This window comes from Leptidea sinapis, chromosome 34, assembly GCF_905404315.1.
Source record: "Leptidea sinapis chromosome 34, ilLepSina1.1, whole genome shotgun sequence".
NCBI lineage: Eukaryota > Metazoa > Arthropoda > Insecta > Lepidoptera > Pieridae > Leptidea > Leptidea sinapis.
The window spans coordinates 4,007,561-4,032,770 of NC_066298.1; the positions used below are offsets into that span (position 1 = coordinate 4,007,561).

Sequence of the window (25,210 nt, forward strand, 5' to 3'; positions counted from 1 at the left end):
TCAGAACCTAACAAAACAATCTATAAAGTATATCCTTTCCAATAAAAAAAAGAATCATCGAAATCGGTTGGCGTCATATTGAGTTATTCGTAAATTTGTCGCATACATACATAAAGCAAATTTAAGACTTGTATGGTTTTCTCATGGTTTTATCATATCATTATCAGATCCAAATTAAACCCACGGGAAGCATCAGCTCTCAAATAAAAAAAGAATTATCAAAATCGGTTCACCCAGTCGAAAGTTCTGAGGTAACAAACATCAAAAAACATACCGATGAATTGAGAACTTTCTCTTTTTTGAAGTCGGTTAAAAACTCAAAACACCAACGATCACCATAACGCCAAGATTCGTTGGAATATATTTGAAATAAATTAAAATACATTTGATCAATACAACAAAATATTAAACAACAACAAAACATTGCTTATGTATAACTATATGTACAATTATACTTCGTAAGATTGGACTATATTATATTAAACTAGTGGAACCGTCAGACGTTGTCCTGTATACACGTCTTAAATTTGAAAAATCGGTCCAGCCGTTAGGAGGAGTTCACTAGCATACACATGAGCAGGAGAATTATATTATATGGACGGAACTGAGAATCTAAACCAATCTCAAATTCACTGAAACACACAAAATTCATCGAAATAGGTCCAGCCGTTTAGGAGGTAGTTAAATAGTGAATCTAAACCATTCTAGAATCCACCTGAAGACACACACCAATCTCAAATTCACTGGAACAACCAAAAACTTCATCAAAATCGGTCCAGCCGTTTAGGAGGTAGTTCAATTGTGAATTTGAACCATCCTCGAATCCCCTTGAACTCACAAAAAGAATTTCATCAAGATCGGTCCAGCCAGGAGGAGTTCAGTGACATACACATGCACACAAGAAATATAATATATATAAAGATACAATAATTACATGTTAAAGAAACTCGTGTATTGAAATATTGTGTATATTATTATGTTTCTCTCAGTTTCATTTTGTCACGAAACATTTATACAAGAACTTTGTCCTGAGAATTTTGAATATTTTCGTATTAAAAGTTCGAAGACAAAGGGAAAAGTTTATGTTAATTTGCATGTTGTAGGCGGTGCTACGGCTACAGCTACACGCTACGGGCAGGCCACTTCACAGATTGTTTCAGGCTACAGTTCGCGCGGCGCGCTCTCACTGGCAACACGTCTAGAGCTCGCGAGTTCTTTAACGAAACTTTATACGATTCGAGCCGTGCATGTTGAGTTATTCTGTTCCTTAAATTGTCTAAAACTTTGTGATTGTTCAAGGAATTTATCGTATGAGAGATTTATAATTGTGAGTATATTTTATTGTATTAATAAAACACTGAAAACTAAAACCGGCTCCAAAATTGTAACCGGTAAGGAATTTATCTTAATTTTTTATAAGTTTAATGTTTAAAGCTTATTTTTTTGATGAATAACCTATAAGACGGACTTTCGGTTTTTATCTTAGGTTGGGAAAATAGTAATATTAATTACATATTATTTTCAACGGTTAACGAAACTAAATTAAATATAATAGGTTAGAGTTGTTTTTGTTTGTTAGTTTGTGAGTTTGTTTTTTATACTCTCTTTAAACCTTTTGCACCAATGGACAATTCAGTCACTGTTCATGATATTTTCGTATTTAGTATTTAATTAATATCTGCTAAATCCAAGAACAAATTTAAGTACATCAGGACGTTTTAAATATAAAAAGAAAATAATATCTAATAATAATAACACCAGGAACAGAAATAAACTTATAATGCCTACTACTCGGCTAAGTCGATTTAGTAAGTCTTTTGTGGGTATATGTCGTAAAAGCATATACATCGTGTATATGCTATTACGGCAAGAGCCCAGAAAATGTTCAAAACGAAAGTATTACCTTATTCAAAAGAATTTTCAAAAAACGTTTGTGTAGCAAAAATAACATAAATGACTTTCTTAATATATAATGAAGATATCACAGATTGGGAATGGAGCGACCGCCCCCAAGCTACTAAATAATCAGTTTAATTGTTCAATATTACTTTGTAAACATATAAAAAGGCCGCTGAGTATATTGCCCCCATCTTTCTCAGGTCTGAGGCATTCGTTTTGGAATGGGTAGTAGTTTTTGACATTTATGAAATGAAAGAATAATCTATCGCTTCTGCGGTTGCTCTGTCTAAATCTCGAATATCACGTAACTGAGTTTTATTTGAATATGCCTAAGATAATTTATACGTCTACTAGATAGACTATGAAAGCTGTGAACACGTCAAACGATATAGCGGCAAACTATATACCTCTATTTTCAGCTGACTAATATAAACTGAAATACATATTGTGAGTGTAAATCATAGCTTGTCATGCAGACATAAAAAAACGGATTATAACTAGTCACTTTGTTTGACGTATATTTGAAGTTAGTTTTAAGTGGTTTTTGATTAGTATTTTTTTTTAAATAAAAATAAGGGACGAGACGAGCAGGACGTTCCGCTGATAGAAATTGATACGCCCCGCCCATTAAAATGCAGTGCCCTTCAGGATTCTTGAACAACCCAAAAACTTCCGAGCGTAGCTACAATTTCGCTCGTCAACTTGAGCTATAAGATGTAAACTCTCATTTGCCCAGTAATTTCACTAGCTATGGCCCCCTTCAGACCGATACACAATATTGTTTACACATTACTGCTTCACGGCAGAAATAGGCACCGTTGTGGTTCCCATATTCTATCTGGCATCCTGTGCAAAGGAGCCTCCCACTGGTAAAAGTTTTGTATACTAATAACCACTGAACAGGTAAAAGACACACTGTTCTGTGCTATCAATCTACGAGAGTGAAGCTAAAGTTTATCTTTTCATTTGGTCTCCTAATCTGTCCATATCATGGCTTTAATCGTAGCTAACAATTTTAAGTCAAGGCTGCAAAATTTGTTTTTAAAATTTCATGATGAAAATTTTCCCCAAGTAACGATTTTCTGAATAACCATTTGTTCGCTTTGAAGTTGCTTTCTTTGTATTCCAGATTCAGGAAGATTACAATTCCTTTAAAATGCTGAACGTAATAATAACGACCGTTAAAGTGATTATTGTTATATTCGTCTCAAAATTTTCCGACGATTCATTTTAATTAATTTGACCTTTTCGTTTTGATCCTAGTGGTTTATTGTTGCTAATGCTTTGAGATATTACATTCCTTTTAAATTTCATTCAAATCATATTATCGATATTTTACATTTATTTAAATTCAAAAATGTAGACCTGAGAAGAATGTTGTTTTAAAGGCATATATATATCTCACAAAAGACTCACTAACCTCTAGAAAATTGTCTTTTGTGACCCATTATTTGCGTGACCATGTTAAATAAGTAAGATGACATATATTATGGTGCATGTCTGTCATTATTATCACATAAATTCTAATCTAATATATAAAATTCTCATGTCGCGGTATTTGTAGTTAAACTCCTTCGAAACGGCTTGACCGATTCTCTTGAAATTTTGAGTGCGTATTGGGTAGGTCTGAGAATCGGACAACATCTATTTTTCATCCCCCTAAATTTTAGGGGTGGTCCACGCCAATTTTTTTTTTTATTTTTTTTGACATTTTTTTTTAATTTGTTTGATTATGAGTCAACATTAAAAAATACATACAACTTCAAATTTTCACACATCTACAATCAACAGTTACTTTTGTATCGCGATTTTAATATCGGCAATACAAAGTTTGCTGGGTCAGCTAGTTATATCATAAATATTTTCATAATAAAAAACTCTTACGGGTGGAAATTCGTAAAATCTTAGCTGACTCCTACTCGGCGAAAGGAATATTCCTACCAAATTTCAAGTATAATACGAGTATGTTTATTTTTTAGGACAGTTTGATTTGGAAATTTAAACATCGAAGCTAAGTACAATTAAATCTTAGTTTGACCGGTAAGGTTTTAGATAATTTGAAGGGAAAAACTTAGTGTTTTTGTAAAAGAATATCCAATAATGCTAAGCGGGAGTGAAGCGAACCAATTTGAATCTAATATTATTCTCACCTAACAGAATTCAGAATTGAATTGACTTAGTACATCCTGAAGTTTATTTTGTATTTTTCCTTGGTAAAGTTCAAAACAGATTATTTTTCTCAGGAATTAAAAGTTTTCTACTTCTACATTTACCAAAAACCACATCATTCAATGGCGGAAATTTGAATTATTTTCGGGGCTTCCTTGAAGGCATTCGTCATATCAATCTTTGATATCATAAAAATATTGGATATCATGGAAACAAATATATAAACTTTTTATGTGAAAATATTAGTTTAATTAGCTGATTTCACTAAAAGAGAATTTTAAACATTAACACTATATTGGGGTACCGTTAGTAAATATAGTACAATTCTTAGTCAATTTAATTTAACTAGATGCTTCAATATGGAATGATATAAATAACATATAAAAGAATACCCTAATCTAATGCATATTATTAAATCTTATCAACAACATGTCAAAAATTTGTGTGAACAAAACGTTTCAAACAAAACATTTGTTTACATTACTTATTTTGTGCAAGAACCTGTTAGTTTAATTTTTATGTACTGATTGTGCATATGCTAAAATAAATTTATAGATAAATTATGTAACAACGTGGTTGAATTAATTGTTTCTAGTTGCTTTACATCCGTCTGGATTGAGACATTAAAATGTTGCGAGAACAAACACAAATACAGATTGTGAGTTACAACTTTATAGCTTAGCCGTAAACGTGTTATTAAACCTGTATGTTTTAAAGTAATAATACAAAACAGCTTCATTTGCTGCAAGAACAGAGTTTCTCCTCAAAGATTTTGATTTATTTTTTATTGCTTTGGTGTAAAGAATTTGTATTAAAAGTTTGCAAAATAATAAATACTTGGCGTCATCTATTATTGTTTCTTCTGTCAGAAATACTGAATGGTCAGTAAACTTTTAAGCAGACAAGAGATCGAAATGAGATCGAACGAAGAATTACATTATTTTAGAAGCGTGGTGCCCTGATCGTCAAAGTCTGAATTCAAACTAATACATTTATAATCTAAGTAGATTTTTTAATTCACTTATTCATTCGGTAATTTAATTCTCAGACCTGAGAAAAAAACGAATAGCAAGAAACTCAGCGGGAAACATTTTTTCATTATTTCATCACTCACTTCACACTGAATTTTAGTTTAACTATTCGACTTTGTTCAAACCTCTCCTTCTAAAAATAGTCGTGGTTTATTCTTTCGCCTTCTTTATCATTTGCTCTAGACCTGGATATTGCTTTTTCTATTTTTTTATTCAATTTCTGGTTATTTTATGAAGGATAATTCTAGGTTTCAATGAAATTCTATATAAGGAGATATCACAACGCAATGAATCGGAAATCAGTCAGTTATAATTAATAACAGGGGTTAGAACGTTGATTTCGAGTTGAGCTTAGTGCTTCTACATAGTACCATACCACCATTTCGCCCCCAATCAGTTGTAATAAAATCAAGTCCAAAACTATGAGATGACTATATAATCTAAATAATGATGATTTACAGTATTAATTTCAGTTTACAGATATACTGTTGTATTATTATCAAGAAAAAATGATGTTAACTATAAGTCCATTTTTAGTCTGTTTGTTATTTTGTGTTCTGGAGCCCACATAATAGGTCTCTTCATTGTTTACATCTTTTTTTTAGTTACGTAGTAGAATGAATAATTTATTCAAACGAAATTTTAACAAATAAATGTATAATTTATTGATAATATATTGACGCGATAAATCATGTCCCATATTATATTGACGATAACATTCAACGAGATTCTAGTCATTTACAATCTAGTATAACAGCGTTATGTAAGTTGGATGCGTCGGTTTAAGTTGTCGAACCTGAGGCTAAAGTCGTGTGTACACAAGCATGTAGCTCCGAGCCCGGAACAAACAACCGTTCATCCTACACCCCGCCTTATCTCGCACACATCTAATAATATTACGTACTTAGTGGCTTGCTTCCTACCAGAACATCCGCATGCATATTGAGTAAACTTCTTCTTTGTATTAGAACTAAAATCAAAACTATTATGAAGTTATATAAGTATTTGTGAATTTAATGAAAGAATATTTAATTTAGTAGCAGAAAGATTGTTTTTAACTAAAAAATGCGTGCGTACAAAGTCCACATGTCAGAAGTGAAACCTGCATTGTGTATTAACCTCTAATCTGCATATGAAGTCCTGGTACATGTTGCTAGGAACATACATGATTTCAACCGATATGAAAGACATTATAACATCTCATAAGATAATCTCTTGTTAAGCTACGATCGCCTGGTACCAAAACATTGTATTATGCTTCCTATCACAACACAACACAAGTCACAACGATGCTAAAGAAATTTTTCCTTCAAAAATTAATTAATGCCCTTATATCATCTACTATAGATATATATGATCTACATGGAATGAGCTTCCTTGTGCGGTGTTTCCGAGACGATTCGACATGGGTACGTTCAAAAAAGCTCGTAAGCGTACTCCTTCCTTAAAGGCCGGCAACGCTCCTGTGATTCCTATCGTCTTGCAAGAGATTGTGGGTGGCGGTGATCACTTAACACCAGGTGACCCGTATGCTCGTTTGTCCTCCTATTCCATAAAAAAAACATTGCCTCGGCAGGTGTTGCTGTTTTTAACCATGTAGATTGGGTTGCCTATGTAGATTTAATTAGCTAATTAATAAAGAATTTGGATTGGAATGTTGAGACTGGTTGACCTAAAAAAGGGCTGGCTCCTTTACCCTTGGCTGTACCAAGAATAAGAATGTATATGAAAGGGCTCATGCTTGTGGCAAATGGAGGTCTCAAAATTTAACTATACTCCGGAAGTCAGACATGGTTGTGTATTAAACAATTTCAATCATATTTAGTACTTTGTTCCATGTTAAAACTTCTTTAGCGGCTTTGAGCAATTTTCTTGGGATGGGTATAAAATTTAAACTCGCGTCTTGACCTAATCGAAAATTCGTAAGACAGTCGCTGAAATTATGGGTGAAAGTAGATCTTACAGAATATAAATTGTCATTTTTGTGTAACCACTTAAAAGCAAGAACTTTTATACTGATAAATAAGTCAATTCGTGTGAAATTATTCCCGAACCATTCAAAAACGTACAACGTTAATGTTCAATTTTTCACTTCTGCCGGCACTCCCAGGAGTGCAACCCGTATTTTTATTTTTTAAATAGAATCCTTATGACGTATACGTGTTCATATGAGGATATCTATTTATAAAACCTTATTTTTAATTAATGCATTTCCGAAACGTATAGTTTGCTTTTTTAGAGACATTCAAGTGTCAAAATGCTAACTTACTCTTATTATTGGCACGTAAGCAAAATCTACTCGGATGATGTTGCAGCTAGCTTTGGTTCCTACAAAATATATATTACCCCTCCAGGCGTGCGCACATAGTTACGTTTTCAATTATACGTATTCTGTTCACGTCATAAGACATTCCTCACACGGCATGTTTTTATATCAAAGGGGATATAAAAACATTCCACGAGGGTCTAATGCAATATGAATGCTTTGTCTCGATTGTAAGCTTACATTTTTATTTCTTAATCTGGAATTCTGATTGCAAGAATCAATAAGACTAATAAAATAAATTTATTGACAACTTGCATGATCATATATCAAATTGTTATAGCTATTCAGATACTGTATCAACCAGATGTATCGTGAAACCTTAAATTAATCGTGAAATGTGAAGTTGTGATCTCATGTGAAGGCTAAGCCCATGGACATTCATAATCAGGAATGTGAATATCATATAGGCAATTATGCAGTACTTACCTCGTTATGAACCTAAACAAATATAGTGTTAAAGTTAATTTAGTTTGGTTTCCATCATATTATACTCAACTAAACTCATAAATGTCCCTAAATACCTACGGTAAGTAATCTCCAGGCTCAACTACGACTAGTTAGAGCTACAGTACCTTCCTAGAAAACCAATGCACGCCCCTGTTCGCAATTCAAAACCTTGAAGCTTGAAGGTGCTCATTCATATGAGTTTAGGAATACTACAGTCTGTAGATGATTGAACAAAGTGAATACAAAGAGTAAAGTTTCTTGCAAAATGCGTTTGTTGGTTGTCGAATGCCAGATATCAACGTGATGCGTGAGTAATTTTTCATAGCTGCTGGTATTATTAACCTTACTGTTTGGTGAATTAACTAGCCTCAATATATGCGGTAAAAGATGCAGATAGAAACCACATCAATAACCAAATAATTAAGCCGATCGTCGATGATTTGATCAAATTCAATAGGTGATGATACAATCAAAAAGACCTTAATTAAAAATTTTCGTAAAATTTTATTTTATTAGGCGATCCATCGCATGAGTGACTGTCCTCACGGTTTAGTGCCTTCCAGTTTACCCAGGATGACAAGTCGTTCTATGGACTGGCAGTCTCACCATTCGTGTCAAAAGAAGTCGAGTATTCGGGACTACACTACGGCAGATAAACGCTACTTGATATCTACTTCCTGGAATATTGAGATAATTTTGCAGTCTATTATAAATTCAGTACACGAAACAAGAAGCATTCTTTTTTTTAATGAAAATAAGGGACGAGACGAGCAGGACGTTCAGATGGTGGTAATTGATACGCCCTGCCCATTACAATGCAGCGCCGCTCAAGTTTATTAAAAAACCCACAAATTCAGAGCAGCACTACAACTGCGCTTGTCACCTAGAGACATAAGATGTCAAGCCTCATTTGCCCAGTAATTTCACCAGCTACGGCGCCCTTCAGACCGAAATACAATTCACGGCAGGAATAGGCGCCGTTGTGGTGCCCATAATCTAGCCGGCATCCGGTGCAAAGGAGCCTACCACTGGTCTTTCCTCTCTTACATCCTTCTTCAGCACCACACTTCCAGAGCGTCTATCTTCTTTTTTTCAACCTCTGACAGTGTTAACGTTTCAGAAGTTTCGTAACGTTTTGTTTACAACTTTACTCCATCATATTACCTAATTCGTCATAACAATTTATTATGCTTTTAAATTGATAACCCTCACTTCTGGGATTAATACACAAATAAAATTTGAAAACAAAATTTTATGAACCTGAGAGTTGAACAAAGCATACAAGATTTTATGACGATACGTCACTCGAACGGTTAGCTCAGTTGAAAGAGCACTCGCACGGAACGCGAGAGGTCGTGGGTTCGAGTCCCGCATCGTTCATAAAATTATGTTTCCAATTTCACTTGCTTATACGGTATTGCAAATAACAATTTTGTAAATATAACCTAATGATGCAACCAGTACATAGATCCTCTATATTAAACATCACAGACCAAAACGCTCTACACGGTACATCACTCAAGGTCACTCCCGTGCTCTCGTGAGCTATTCACGGCTCCACATATAGAGACATGCCTCTACCTACCCTTGAACTGTAACCATTGTCTCACGAATTAACATACAAAAAGAACTCAACGCTTTTGTTATACGAATGACGCAAATACTACAATACTACAACTTGTACATTAACTGTTATGTAAAATATAGAAAGGGTAAATAAAGTTTGAAACTCTTGTTGAGATTGACATTCTCGTAATGTTAATGTGACTTTCTAAAGACTGATGAGAATTTGCGATGAGTTCAAAACGGTTAAGAAGTATGTTTGGCTGTCTTGTCTTAGGCCACGTTCGGGATACTAAGCACCGTATAAAATTATTTTTAAGAGACAACAGACCAAATAAAAAAGGTGCCGGCAGAAGTGAAAACTTGAATATTAACGTTGTGCATTTTCGAATATTTTGGAATGGTTACGGAATAATTTCACACGAATTGATTTATTTATCTGTATATAAATACTACCATTAATGTGGTTAAATACAATATTCATTTATTGCGCTTTTTTATACAAAAATGACAATTTATATTACATTAAAAGTTTAACACTTCAGAACTGTTACAATTATTTTACATTAAAAGTTTATCTCTCAGAAAAATCAACTTTCATACATAATTTCAACGACGGTCTTTCGAAATTTTGATCAGGTCACGTGTACTGACGCGAGTTTAATATTTTATACCCATCCCAAGAAATGTCCTCAACGCCGCTAAATAAATTTTCACTTTAAAAATGGTAATAAAGTTAAGGTGTGAATTGTCCTAAAGGCTTTGATTGTTCTATATACGAATTTGAGTAGTAAGTTAATGTATTTTGCCTGCATTACATGATAGGTCACTGAACTCTTATCGCAGTATGTATAAATTTGAAATAAAATCTCTTTGACTGTGCTATTTGTATCTGGCTGGTTTTAATGACATTGAAAAAGATTTAATTTTGTTTAAAAAAAATGTGTAACTTTTGTAAAAACCGTATTATAAAGGCAAGCCATATATCCAGATAGTGTAGATGTTATTTAAGGTTGCGGTGTATGATAGGTAGGAATTAGGTCAAAGAGCTCAAATCAAAATCATTTTATTCATGTGGGTCAAAGAAATGACATATTAATGTCAAAAGTTTTTTTCTGGTACCAGTTAAGCACACTTCTGTATTTCTAGCCACTTCTTCATTACATGTGAAGAAGTGGCTTTTAGTTTCTTAAAATCTCTACTTTTTGATGGTGTAAAAAATATACATTACTATGGTAAATGTGCTTAAAAATGAAAAGAAACGAAAGAAACTCAAATTCGAAAAAACCTTATGCATGTACTAAATTTAAGTTTGTATAAGTTTTAGATCTCTTTTAATGAAAAGATCTAAAACCTACAACTCTTACCTCAACATAACTTTTTTCCATAGGACTTGTAATTTCGCCGGATATCGGTGCAAGCGATTTTTTACCCTTATACACCCCTCTTTTCTACTTCCCAACTTCAGATCACCCATAATTTATTTTTCCTTTCATTTTTATTATATACATTTCCTTTTCGAATGGGTTTCTTCCTACAATTATTTTATTGACTTAAAAAATTATCGAACCTGGTCTATACACAGATACATAATGAAGCGAGTTTTCAACACAAAGCTTAGTATCATTCGCATAGTACTGTATAATAGACAATAATTGAAGCAGCTCTGCAATATACACTGTTGAATTAATTCTGACTTGATTCTCACAATTTATGTAAAGTCAGTGTAGTGCAAACTACGCCGCTTAGTGAAGTCAGTTGTTCGATCTCACAGTAACAGTATTCGAGTTAATTATGAAATTGCTTCATTAATATAAATACCTAATTGATATAGTTAGTATAAACTAGTGAGGACCCACTCGTCCTACACAAATCTCATTTTCAATGTTGGGATGGGAACTGTTTGAACCTGAATCTATTTTGATCCCAACCACCAAGGAAAAACTCTGAGCTTTTCTCATCAATACCTTTTATATTATTGGGGTTTTATATTGTAGTTGCTGAGTATTAAAATTTCCAAAGCATCATTTGTGTTTTATACATATATACTTAGATGATTTGTATGGAATAATTATTTTGATAATTGGATCCTATCACCGATTAAATAAATAATATTATGCCATCATAACAAAGTAGTCATCATTCGACTAGTTCAATACGCGGACTCGCGGTGGCTTAGAAGAAACTGTGTTAATTCATACTGAATAAATTTGTAATATTATAATTTTAATTGTTATAATAATGTAAAATTATGAGGATTCCACTAGCTAAATTAAATAAAACATAATTACATAAATACAAAATCATATTTTGGTGTATTTAAAATATCAATTGATTTTTTGTTCATGATTAAGTAGTATCTAGTGATAAAAATTAGTTCATAATTTACATTCTGTTTTAAACGGACGACAAACGAACTCCTTGTTTAAGTCTGTTGATGAATTGAACTAGTCCACTTGAAATACGTCAACCATCAAACCGTCGACGCATCGTCGATTAGTTTATTTACGGCCGTTCCCAATATTCAGTCTATCTCTTACTTGAGATAAAAATCGTAACTCTCGCTGACTTTTCCGTTACAATAAACTTATCGACGGTAACTCACCTTATCCACTGGGTCAATGGGACGACGTATAGCTTACCAGCGATAGAAGTTTGTATGGAAATTTCAATTAACGCGTCCCAATATAAGGCGGTAAGTATGACTTATCGGGTGTATTGGGACAGCTTCAGATTATTGACTGCTAATTACTGACAGTAGAAGGTAGTAATTTATCTCTATCTGTAGATAGTATATTGGGAACGGCCGTTAACTGGCTACTGTACGCGCTTCTTTGAAAATATCTACTTGGTGTTGACATTGAGAATGAGAGAGAATTAAAGAATCCATTAGCCTTAATCTAATCTTCACCCTGAACAAAATATTACAGTAAAATAAAAGATCTACTTGTTTTTAATTATATACTTCTAAAATATTGCCTTAAAATCTGTCTGTTTTCGATTCATCTTGTCTAATTACCTTCATATTTTTAATGTTAATGAATTCGCATCATTTACTGCTTTGATGTCGTATTTTGATTGTAGACTAATAAATCTTGAGCACTATTGCCAGCGTAAAATATTTGTTTTAATTATGTTTAATGAATTAAAATAAATTATTAAGAAAATAAGGCTACTATTACCAGTGGTTGGCTCCTTTACTGTACTGAAAATGTGACGTAGATTTAAGTTATATAAATATGTATGTTAGATTAAAAGGTATTTATTTTATGGGCCTTGTAGCCTGGAATAAAATGATTTATTATATTATTATTTACACACGATGCCGGCTAGATTATGGGTACCACAATGGTGCCTATTTCTGCCGTGAAGCAGTAATGTGTTAACTTTACTGTGAAATTAGTTAGTGATATTACTGGGCAAATCAGACTTAACATCTTATGTCCCAAGGTGTCGAGCGCAATTATTGTAGTGCCGCTCAGAATTTTGGGCTTTTCAAGAATCCTGAGCGGCACTGCATTGTAATGGACAGGGCGTATCAATTACTGTCAGCTGAACGTCCTGCTCGTATCGTCCCGTATTTTCATAACAATAAGGCATTAATCATATTTCGTTGTAAAGTACAAAAATACGCAATACGTTTTGTAATCCGTATTCATGAAATATTTTATAACACTAAAAGCACATAAAAATATAAAATACTTTAATATTTTATTTGTAACTATAAGTCTCGTAGCAAGCAACAGTCCAAGAATAGGTCAATAATTAGCAATGTAGTCATATTAGGTCCTTACATATGAAATTGGCGTATTTCGTACTGGCCACATTAATCACGATGTTCTCCTCTTTGGTAAGGAATTCCAAATTCAAATTTGTACAGCTATTTAGTCATGTATTTGTGCTTCGATGACCGTCATTCATTTGTTTTTTTCTTCTGTTTTTTTCTGTTTGCGTCACTCATTTTACAAAGTGGAAAACTTAAAGTATCGCATTATTTACGAGTACGAGTTCGGCCGTGGCACTAGTGCTGCGGAAACGACTCGAAGGGTGTTGATGTGTATGGCGGTCATGTTGCAAAGGAAAACACAGTTCGTTTTTGGTTCCAACGTTTTCGTTCTGGAAATTTCGACCTGCAGAACAAGCCCCGTGGACGGCCTGAGACCCAAGTTGATAATGAAGTATTAAAGGCTTTTGTGGAAGCGGATCCATCGCAAACCACATCCGAGTTAGCTGCAGGCTGTGGTGTTAGTGATAAAACTGTTTTAATTCACTTGAAGCAAATTGGGAAGATTAAAAAGCTTAAAAGGTGGGTACCTCATGAATTGACTGAAGCACACCGGCAAACGCGCGTCGACTGCTGCGTTACATTACTGAACCGGCACAATAATGAAGGTATTTTAAACCGAATCATTACCTGTGATGAAAAATGGATTCTTTACGATAATCGAAAGCGCTCAGCGTAATGGTTGGATCCTGGCCAGCCCACCAAATCCTGCCCCAAGCGAAAATTAACCCCAAAAAAGTTACTTGTAAGCGTTTGGTGCCCAAGTGCCGGTATTGTTCATTGCAGTTTTCTCAAATCTGGCCAGACTATTACGGCTGATGTCTATTGTCAGCAATTGCAAACCATGATGGAAAAGCTAGCGGCTAAACAACCTAGGCTGGTCAATCGCTCCACGCCACTGCTACTTCACGACAACGCTAGATCACACACTGCACAACACACGGCTACCAAATTAGAAGAGCTTCAATTGGAATGTCTAAGACATCCTCCGTACTCCTCGGACCTTGCTCCAATAGATTACCATTTTTTTCGAAATTTGGACAACTTCTTGCAAGGGAAAAAATTTAACTGATGGGGCAGTCCAAATCGCCTGGTTTTTTTAGTAAAGGGATCAATGAACTACCTATGAGATGGCAAAAGTGCAAAGAAAGCAATGGTTCATACTTTGATTAATTAAATATATTATATTTAAAAATATTCGACTTTTTGTTCCTCCCATACAAAACGCCAATTTCATATGTAAGGACCTAATAGTTTCGTAGCTGCTACGTGTGATACACAGTCATGAGACACCGGGGGGTTGAACTCTCCCTTAATCTGTCTTGAAAGTTTGTTAAACTCACGTACGTTATTTATAGGGGTATGCATGTAAATACTACAATATCATATGTTTATGAAGGTTAGGAAATAACACTTAATAAAACGTAATTGCTTTTATTACTACGTTTCAAATAACATAAAACCGGACAGTGCGAGTCATACTAGCTCACCGAGGGTTGCGTACAATTCTTTTAAACCTGTTGTATAGGATGGTATTACTTACCAAATTCCATAGTACAATTATAAAATTTACGGTTACGGAAAATACCTCTTATATATTGATATATCTCTTTTGAGAGTGTTGAAATTTTAGATCATTTATGCGTCTAGATAGACTATGACAGCTGTGAAACGTGGAAAGAAATTGACTTTAGAACTAACTTCTATTTTGAACAATTCACGCACACTAACACACGAAGTGTCATACAAATCGCGAGTGTAAGTCGTAGCTTGTCACGCACACTAAACTAATATTCCTGGCCTGTTTGTATCGGTTGTCTAACAGCAAGATATATCTAGACGTATAAATTATCTAAGATTGAAAGTTTTTTGCTGTATATTTTCTTACTAATTTTTAAAATTGACTTAACTTATAAGTTTGGTTTTTCATAGCTTCAAGAGACTGTAAGCCTGTAGTTCAATACTTCCACGCGTTCCCGAGATAATAGGCCTTGGCAGACAGACAGACGAACGGAAAGTCGGATAGACAACAAATGATTCCTATAAGGGTTTCGTTTTTTCCATTTATGATATGAACCCTAAAACCTAATGTTTACATACTATACAAAATCTTGCTGAATCCATAATTCCTTACAAACTGCAGAGAATCTTAACAAGCGATATCTGCACTATCGCCCAAAATGTCATACCGATTCACCAGTTTAAAAATGTAATATACATAGCATAACATATGGTAAACTAGCACTTTTTCACCAACGAAACAGCCCTAGTACAGAGGATATCTGGTTGTAGATTAAACGGTCAATCATGTAAATTGTATATTTTATTAAAAATAGCGCAAAAAGGATTGCTGGGAGAGGTTCTTGCGCCGCTTCTTCTTTCACAGAACGCCATTTGTTTCCGAAGAGGTATTAGTGTTAGAAGTGACATCAATAAAAGAATTCTAAAGAAATCAATTTTGTGAAAATTAAATAAATGCCTATTGCATTTTAAATCCTATATGAACTCATAACTTGACCTCTAATATACAGGAAAATGAGTATTGAATCTTATTCATGGAAGAAAATATCTGATAATCTTTGCTAAAAATCATATTACTGAATATAACTCTTCGAACATTTACGATGTTATTACAAAATAAATAATTTAAACATGGCTTAAAAACGTGTTTTGTTATAGTGAGGTAACTATAACAACGTCAGTGACCTAATAATAATTTTTGAGAGTTTATCTTTTTTCTATTACAAAACAGTGTTTAGCTTGTGTACAGGAACAATAATTAAAGGAAAGGAACACAATTGTTGTCAGCTGTCATGTATCTGCCATCAAATAATCTAAATCTTCTCCCGTCAACTACCGAGTAAGTCAATATGCATCATTTTGAAATTCGCACGGCTATCCGAGTGAGTCAATATGAAACACTTGAAATACGATACCACTCAATCGAAAGCGTTGTTGCGAAGTGCTATTCCGCTTTGAACTTATAATAAAATGAAGACGAATAATGTAGGTATAGTTTTGAATAGGCAGATTCAAACTCTCTTTACAAAAGTTTACAAAAAATTGCGCGGGAACGTAACAGTATTACGCTATATTGAGTAGTTAAGAAAATGATATATCTGTTAGACACCTTAGACAAGTTTGTAATTGTGTTTAATTCTCATTTAAATATAAGGAATATAAAAGGTATAAAAGGCATTTATTTTCTCAAAATTGATTCCTTTTTGGAATACTTTTTGATGTTTGTCTAATATACTAGATACTTCTACCGCTTCAGAAATAAATGGCGCTCCGAGAGAGAAGCTGTCTATGATTTTTAACTTCTAAACAACAGAAAGACACAGATTTGGAATAGAAGTCTTTTAAAACACGTGTGTAAGCAATGTTTAAATTATTTTGTTGTAATAACACGAAATGTTTATAAATTTATTAAAACCGAATGAAACACCAAAGAGTTCCGAGTTTTGATAAATTGTTTCACTCATTTATAATGAGTGCGAACTTAACAGCTTGAACAGCGTTTACAAACGATAAGTTTTCATCTGCCTCAGAAACTTCAGTTTTTGTATAATAATTGGGGAAGAGTTATTACATAGTACTAAATGTTGATATTATGAATATAAATTTTACAGCCAACCGTTCGAGTGACGTTTCGTTCATAAATATTGATATGTCTTGTTCAACTCTCAGCTTGTAGATTCATCTACAGGATCTACTTTACAGCCTGCTCCACCCCAATATTTGCATATTAGGAAATTGACTTGAGATGTCAGTCTTTCAAATCTAAACAATTTGTTATTTTTTCAAAGTGATAACTCTCATTTCTAGGATAATATGTCTCAGAGCGCTCGCACGTAACGCGAGAGGTCATGGGTTCGAGTCCAGAATCGTTCATATATTTAGTTTATAGATTCAAAATTTACTTGGTTTTTAGTTAAAGAAGTGAAATTAATACATTATTCTAGCTGTGTAGGGAAAAAAATAAACTAAAATATCTTGTTGACTGCCTGACTGAGAATGACCGATTATTTCTACTTTTAATAATAATACATAATACAGAAAGCAGCTGTTTTGGGAACGGCACGCATCGTGCGGAAGTTCTTCAGTCTGTCGCCCTAACGACCGGCGCAATTGTCGTGAACCAACGCCGGCGGGACTCTATTTTTATGTTTATACATATTTATAATATTGTTTTTTTTTTATAAATATGTTATATATATAAATGTATAAAATAAGTTGAAATTAAAATAAAGAGAATCATAATCAATTACGTTCTATACATATGGACATATCATTCGCAGTCTAACAGTGGAACGGCAAAAGTGTGCTTAAAGCAAATGTAAGCACACTTTTCTATTTAGTCGTGTGTCAACTGTGTGTCAATCAACAAGCCTGAGTGTGCTATAAAAAGTGCTTAAATAATACATTAATGACTCATAAAAAAGATGGTGTCACTTATCATCGGTAAGGTTATTTTATTTATATAAGATTGATATGCAAAAAGCTTAAGTAATTTAATAAAACGAATATTTTTTCATTAAATATGGTATTAATTATTGACAAGTCCCCAGACAAGACCCGCTTGTCAGATGAGACATGTGAAAGGACACAGTCAGAAATGAAAACAATTGAGTCGCTCTTTTAAACTGACTTCAAAAAAGGTGAAGGTTCTCAATTCGTCGGTATGTTTTTTTTATGTTTGTTAGTTTCGCATGGGTGAACCGTTTTTGATAATTATTTTTTTATTTGAAAGCTGGTGCTTCCATGTTCTATGTTACTGGAATTAGATCTATTAATTAGATTGTATACGTAGTTATTTTTATGCTTTTTAGTTGTTTTATCTATTGGTTTGGAAAAGTGTTATTTATTTCTTTAGTCGTCGTGTTAGTCGGTTGTTTATTTCTTTAAATTTTTTTAAAGACCTAGTGAACAATGCTTAGCGATATTGTATTTTGTCTAATGCGAACGGCTTACAAGAACGTGAACGCTTACATACTAGTGCTATTTACATGTTATCACGGAAGTATCATTACCTATTGATAATTGATACTTATTCACATCGCAAGTATGTAAAAGCTAATATTTTTCAGCTTTCCCGTACACGAGATAATGAAAGAAAATTGGCGCCAGTTAGTAGCAAGACAGAGATGTGAAGAAATTTACAAAGTAAATAAGCATATTTATATATAACCACTAAAGTATTTAAGTTTTTTGGATTTAACTACATTTAAAGTTTGACAAAAGCTATCATACAAATAAATGTTTATATACCAAAAAGCTACCCTGGAAAAGATATCTAAGTCTAAAAGACATATTTAATTTAATTCTTGGAACTCAACATTTAAATAACCAGTTTAACTAATTACTTTATGTAAATAAAACTATTATATTTGAGTATTAGTTTCTCTCATTATACTAATTAAATCCAAATCCCTTTAGAACGTAAATAAGTAACAAATATAAACTTAAGCCAATAAATAAACATACAAACGCTCTCCTTTATGATATGAGTGTTATTTTTTATTAAAAACGTAAAAAACCTCCGGCTGAAGAGATCTTGATCGGAAAATGGGACAGACTGACGAACGTAAAACTTATAGCAACCCACGTTTTAATATAATAATAATTATATAATATAATATAATAAATATAATAATAATAATAATAATAATTTTAATAATATCTTTTACTAGCTGATACCCGCGACTTCGTCCGCGTACACACATGACTAAGAACGTATTACTTATAAAAATGTTTATTTCTTATGACAAAACTTAAGATTAATCGTTGATAAAAATTTCATTTTCAAATTTTATTTGAGCTAAAATTAAGTTTATATTTTACTTAGACTTACTTTTTTTAGTTGGAAAGAAATGAAAATTCTAATTAGTTATTCATTTTAAAATATTCATTCAATTTGATTTCTGAACGACGGGGGACGACACCTCAAAGGATAAACAAAATTGTTGTTTTTATTTCATTTGCAACATTTTCACATTTATTCACCTTTTAAACCTTCTCTGGACTTCCACAAATAATTCAAGACGAAAATCAGCCAAATCGGTCCAGCCATTCTCGAGTTTTAACGAGACTAACGAACAGCAATTAATTTTTATATATATACATTTGACACACACATGAAACATTACATTGCTACAAAAATAAGAATAAAAAAGAAAAATTATAACTAATACTAACCCTTTAAAAGCTTAAATTGAAAGTAAAATAAAAATATTGGTCCATTAATAATGTGATTTTGATTTATTTAATTAAAGGGCATTTGCATTCAAGTTCAATCAAGGTTTTCAAGAATATTTTATCAATTTAAATTAAGATGAAACAAATAAATGAAACTCGATTCGTCTGTTAATTAATATTCAATGAGAAACCATCCTTAGTGAAGTGAACTAAATCATCAAGCACGATATAATTTACCCGAGGATCGATCAAGTAGTATACACTCGAAATACAATAACGATAATTAAACAACGACCCGGGTTAACCCCATGTTCTCCCTTCACCTCATTAGTCCCGTCACACACAAACACACCCTACAGGACACCTCAGCATTCTCTCAGAAAACGTGACGAAAAATGATAATCAAGTAGCGTGTGGCTTTGTAATTATTATGGCGGGTACTCACGATATTAGTAGGGATGCCTAATTTTTTGAAACTCTAATATAGCCTATAAAACTCGGGGATAATGTAGCTTCCCAACAGTGAAAGAATTAGTCAAATCGGTTCAGTAGTTGCGGAGCCTATTCAATGCAAACAAACAAACAATCAAATCTTTCCTCTTTATAATATTAGTATAGATTAATTTGATGCCGATATTTTGTATATATATATATATATCCAATTCAGCAGTGGGAGGCTATTTTGCACAGGATGCCGGCTAGATTATGGGTACCACAACGGCGCCTATTTCTGATGTGATGCAGTAATGTGCAAACATTACTGTGTTTCGGTCTGAAGGGCGCAGTAGCTAGTGAAATTAGTGGGCAAATGCGACTTAACATCTTATGACTCAAGGTGACGAGCGCAATTATTGTAGACCCCTCAGAATTTTTGGGTTTTTCAAGAAACCTGAGCGGCGCTGCATTGTTATGGGCATGGCGTATCAATTACCATCAGCTGAACGTCCTGCTCGTCTCGTCGAGCAGAGCTTGTGAGATGAAACTAAAAGAAACTATATGCTATGTATATTATAAGTTAAACAATTTGCTATTTAAATAAAACACTTTTGAAGGATTAAAACGCGTGTAATTGTAACGGTTTTACATAACATTTTTGCGTAAAATTTACATTTTTACTTTGGTTAACCCCACGTTTCAATACCTTTCCAGATCTCGTTTTCAGGGGGACTGCAGGTGAAATGAGTCAAAGATAGTATTTAAAAGTGTTTTATTTAAATGTGTAACACTCGCGTTAACCAAAGAAAATACAATTTGTAAATTTGTTATTTTTTTAAGTGATGATTGTCAGCACTTAAAAACACAAATTCACAATAACACTTCTGGGATTAATTACACAAATTAATTTGAAAACCTAATTTATGAAATGATGCGAACTCGAACCCGCGTTGTATGTCTTTGTTCAACTGTCAGGTTGTGGCTTTACGTCATTCGAACGGTTGGCTCTCGCAAGCAAGAAGGTTCAAGTCCCGCGAATTCATAAATTTTGTTTTCAAATCAATTTGCATAACAAATTAGTTTGGAAGGTACTGTATCCAATATCATCTGATTAATGTTTAAGGTTTTAAATATCAAATATTTCTTAAAAATAATCTATATTATAAGCTTTTCAGGGCCAAAATTACTGTATGTGATTGGATGTATCGTGAACATAGTGGTCGAGATTACTGTCATAATTAGTAATCGTATTCAGCAAATATATATGAATGCCTATTTTTGATGAAAACCATGCAAATGCATATGACTTTTTTCGTCATGCACCGATTTTGCTCAAACATAGATTAAATGTTCCTCCAGGCTACGTTCGATTCGTTAGAGTTTCATAAAACTCTGTCCATTTGTTCCTGAGATTAGCGTGTACAAAAAATACTTTACTACACTCCCGTTATCACCTTCAATCGGTTTTTAGAAATATATTCAATGAATAAACATGTCTATTCTACAGTTTTATCATACCTACCGATATAGCTATATATATAACAGACACCATAGAATGTCTTGGGCATTCTAAACAAGGCTTAGATATTGTATAGAATACAGTTATAATACTGAATGGTGATGACCAGCAAAGTCGTTCGATCTCTCAGCGTATTGGTTCAAAGTAGGTTATTGTGAGGGTTGATATATGGGACGGGTCGTGACATCATCAATCAAAGTGCAATGAAGGTAATTAAACACACGGCGAGTGTCCTCGTCACCGCTCCCCCGAGACACCATCGTATTCCCATTTGCTAGTGGACTTTTATCAGGTCGATATAACAGAACAAAGTGCATTTAATGTTGATTAACTGTAATATCCGTTATAAATTAGGAGTGAGGACATTATATCACAAAAATCGTCACCTTTTTGCTCTTAATTTTGATTTTCATTATTACAACATTACAATAATAAGGGATTGCTTGTAATAACTCTAGTAGGCTTCATAAGATACATAATAGCTTTAAGGGTAAATGTATACACTTCTATAATGAAGTCCCAGCCACTGTTCAGGCATTGTCTATAAATAATTTTAAATGTTTTATAAAAAAAATGGCTCTGTCGTAAATCCTATTACTCCACTGCTGAATATCTAAATGATCGGACAGCCTGAGACTAGATTGTGATCATTTTATAGCGATAGAAATGACTGTACATAATTGTATATTTTTATTGAAAAGAGCGCAAAAAATGAATGCTGGGAGAGTTTCTTGCGCCGCGTCTTCTCTCGGAAGTATTTAGTAGTTATTAGAAATGACATCAAAAAGAATTCTACGGGAGTCAATTTTGGAATTTTTTTTATAATTCAAAGAATGAATAATGCGAGTGTTACACATTTTAAATAAAAGACTTTTTAAAGGATTAAAACGCGTGTTGTTATAACTGTGTTTCTACATTAGACTTTTGCGGAAAGTTACATTTTTATTATTATTTTACCTGGAGTTTCAAGACCTTTCCAGATCTTGTTTTTATGGGTACTCCAATGGGAACAGTCCCCCTGAAAACGAGATTAAAAGTGTTTTATTTAGACATTTTATTATTATTTGTTTTTACATTAGATTTTCCGTGCAAGTTACATTTTTATTATTATATTACCCCGGAGTTTCAAGACCTTTCCAGATCTCGTTTTCAGGGTGACTCCAATGGGAATAGTCCCCCTGATAACGAGATTAAAAGTGTTTTATTTAGACATTATATTATATTGTATCAAAAAAATCATTACGTTCTTTTGAATAAAGCTTTTTTTTAGCATTTAAATGACGTAATAGTACTTTATTTTCGCAAATGATTCCTTGAGGTTTCTTAATGCCGCACTGAGAGAAAAATAAAATGGCGATGAAAGATTTCCAGTGTTATTTTTGCGTTTTTTGAAGTGAAAGCTACTTTAGCGGCGTTGAGCACTTTTCTTGGGATGGGTATAAAATGTTCAACTCGCGTCAGGACACGTGACCTGATCGAGAACTCGTGTGACAGTCGTTGAAATTATAGATGTAAGTTGATTTATCTGAGAGATAAACTTTTTAAAGTAAAATAATTGTAATAATTCTCAAGTGTTACATTTTTTATGTAATATAAATTGTTATTTTTATGTACGACAGCGCAATTGCAGTGGGGCCAATTCGCCAATCCTTCAATATGGGGGCATATTGAAGGATTGGCGAATAGGCTTAGTTCTGCAGCATATGCGGTTAAGAAAATCAGACGGTTAACTGACATAGATACGGCGAGATTAGTATACTTTAGTTATTTTCATAGTATTATGTCCTATGGTATATTGTTATGGGGCAGTGCGGCCGATATTAATACTATCTTTGTGCTGCAGAAGAGGGCTATTCGCGCGATTTATAACCTAGGTCCTAAAGAATCATTAAGAGAAAAATTTAAAGAAATAAACATTTTGACTGTTGCTTCTCAATACATTTTTGATAATGTTTTGTATGTTCATAAGCACATTGAGGAATTTTCTAGAAACTGTGACATTCATAATGTTAACACGAGAAACAAACATAAACTTGTTATGCCTACTACTCGGTTGGGTCGAGTTAGTAAGTCTTTTGTTGGGCGATGTATATGCTTCTACAATGTGATCCCAGAAAGTGTACAAAACAAATGTGTTACGAAATTTAAAAGAATTGTTAATAAACGTTTGTGTGGGAAAGGTTATTATAGCATAAACGATTTTCTTAATGACACCACGGACTGGGATTAAAGCGAACACCCTCAGGCTCTTTAATTATTAATGTTTATTGTAATCCATATTTTATATAAAAAAAAAAGCCCGCATAGTTTCTTGCGCCCATTCTTCTCAGGTCTGAGGCAGTCTCTTTTGAATGGGTGGTAGATTTTGACGTTCAATAAGTGATTATAAATCCTATTTTAAATAAAAATATTTGAATTTGAATTTGAATAAATGAATATTATATTTAACCACATAAATGCTAGTACTTTCATACTGATAAATAAAGCAATTCGCACGAAGTTATTCCCTAACCATTCCAAAATATTCAAAAATGCACAATGTTAATGTTCAAGTCTTCACTTCTGCCGGCACTCCCGAAGTGCAAGCCGTATTTTTTTTTAATAAAAACCATCGATATAATGCACTTCATAAATGTTTGTGTAGACAATCATAATTTTGTTCCGGTTACCACATATAAATAAAAACACTAAGTGCAGATCATATTTATTTTATAAAACTCTTAACTAATAATACTACTACAAAAGAGTTTTTTTAAGGTAAAGCTACACGTAAAAATATTATCTATTTTATGAAGCCTACTTAGTAAGGACAAGTAGTTTGAGAAATTATTTGAAACCAATATTTAATTTTCATACAATTATAGACAAATTGTTTTTCTTAACAATATCGTCTACTTTTCAATTTATATTAGATTCAGGCTTATAGACCACCGCAATTATATATAAAACTAGCTGACCCAGCAAACGTTGTATTGCCGATATTAAAATCGCGATACAAAAGTAACTGTTGATCGTAGATGGGTGAAAATTTGAAGTTGTATTTTTGTATTTTTTAATGCTGACTCATAATTAAACAAATTAAAAAAAAAAATAAAAAATTAATCGTGTGGACCACCCTTAACATTTAGGGGGATGAAAAATAGATGTTGGCCAATTCTCAGACCTACTCAATATGCTCACAAAATTTCATGAGAATCGGTCAAGCCATTTCGGAGGAGTACGGGAACGAACATTGTGACACGAGAGTTTTATATATAAGATTAATTATGCCAGCGGCTATGAAAATAGTTTCGTTTCGAGAGTTCATCAATTACTGCTTAATCAAATATTCATTAATAAGCTTAGTTACTATGTAACTAAAGACGATCAATCTGAACACCCCAGGCGTTTGTTCAATATTGAGTCTAAATTGCTGTTTAAAAACAAATTGCTGCAGAGATTTAACAAGATTAAATTATTATTGGAAACTTATTTACAACAAATAGGGCAGTGTTGTCCTCGCAAACACTTTAATTTATATACACACAAATTAAATCTTGATGAAAATTTAATATTTTAGTTTGTTTGCCATATTAAGACTATTCTTAAACTTTCATTTTAATTTAAAAAAAAAAAATAACCGAAATGTTTGATTTGGATAAGATCGGTAGACATAAAATCATAAATCAGAACTCATTTCGGTGTTAAAGAAATTGTCATGGCAATTTTTGAGAAGAAAACATTGAGGCGATTTGATCTTATATGATCGAGAGGGTATCTTCAAAAAAAGCGCATACACTTTCCTTAAAGGCCTCCTGTGATTCCTCTGGTGTTGTAAGAGATTGTGGGAGGCGGTGATC

The 25,210-nt window shown here is 33.1% G+C and overlaps 1 protein-coding gene across 3 annotated transcripts in view; it reads left to right on the top strand.

The window, feature by feature from the left end:
• The first annotated feature begins 1,172 nt into the window (after positions 1-1,172).
• The window catches only part of LOC126974953 (somatostatin receptor type 2-like), a 147,165-nt gene continuing 123,127 nt past the window's right edge, over positions 1,173-25,210 (top strand). For all 3 annotated transcript variants that reach the window (XM_050822711.1, XM_050822714.1, XM_050822715.1), the window contains exon 1: positions 1,173-1,327. The gene's annotated coding sequence lies outside the window, so the exon portion shown is untranslated. The remainder of the gene's footprint in view (positions 1,328-25,210) is intronic.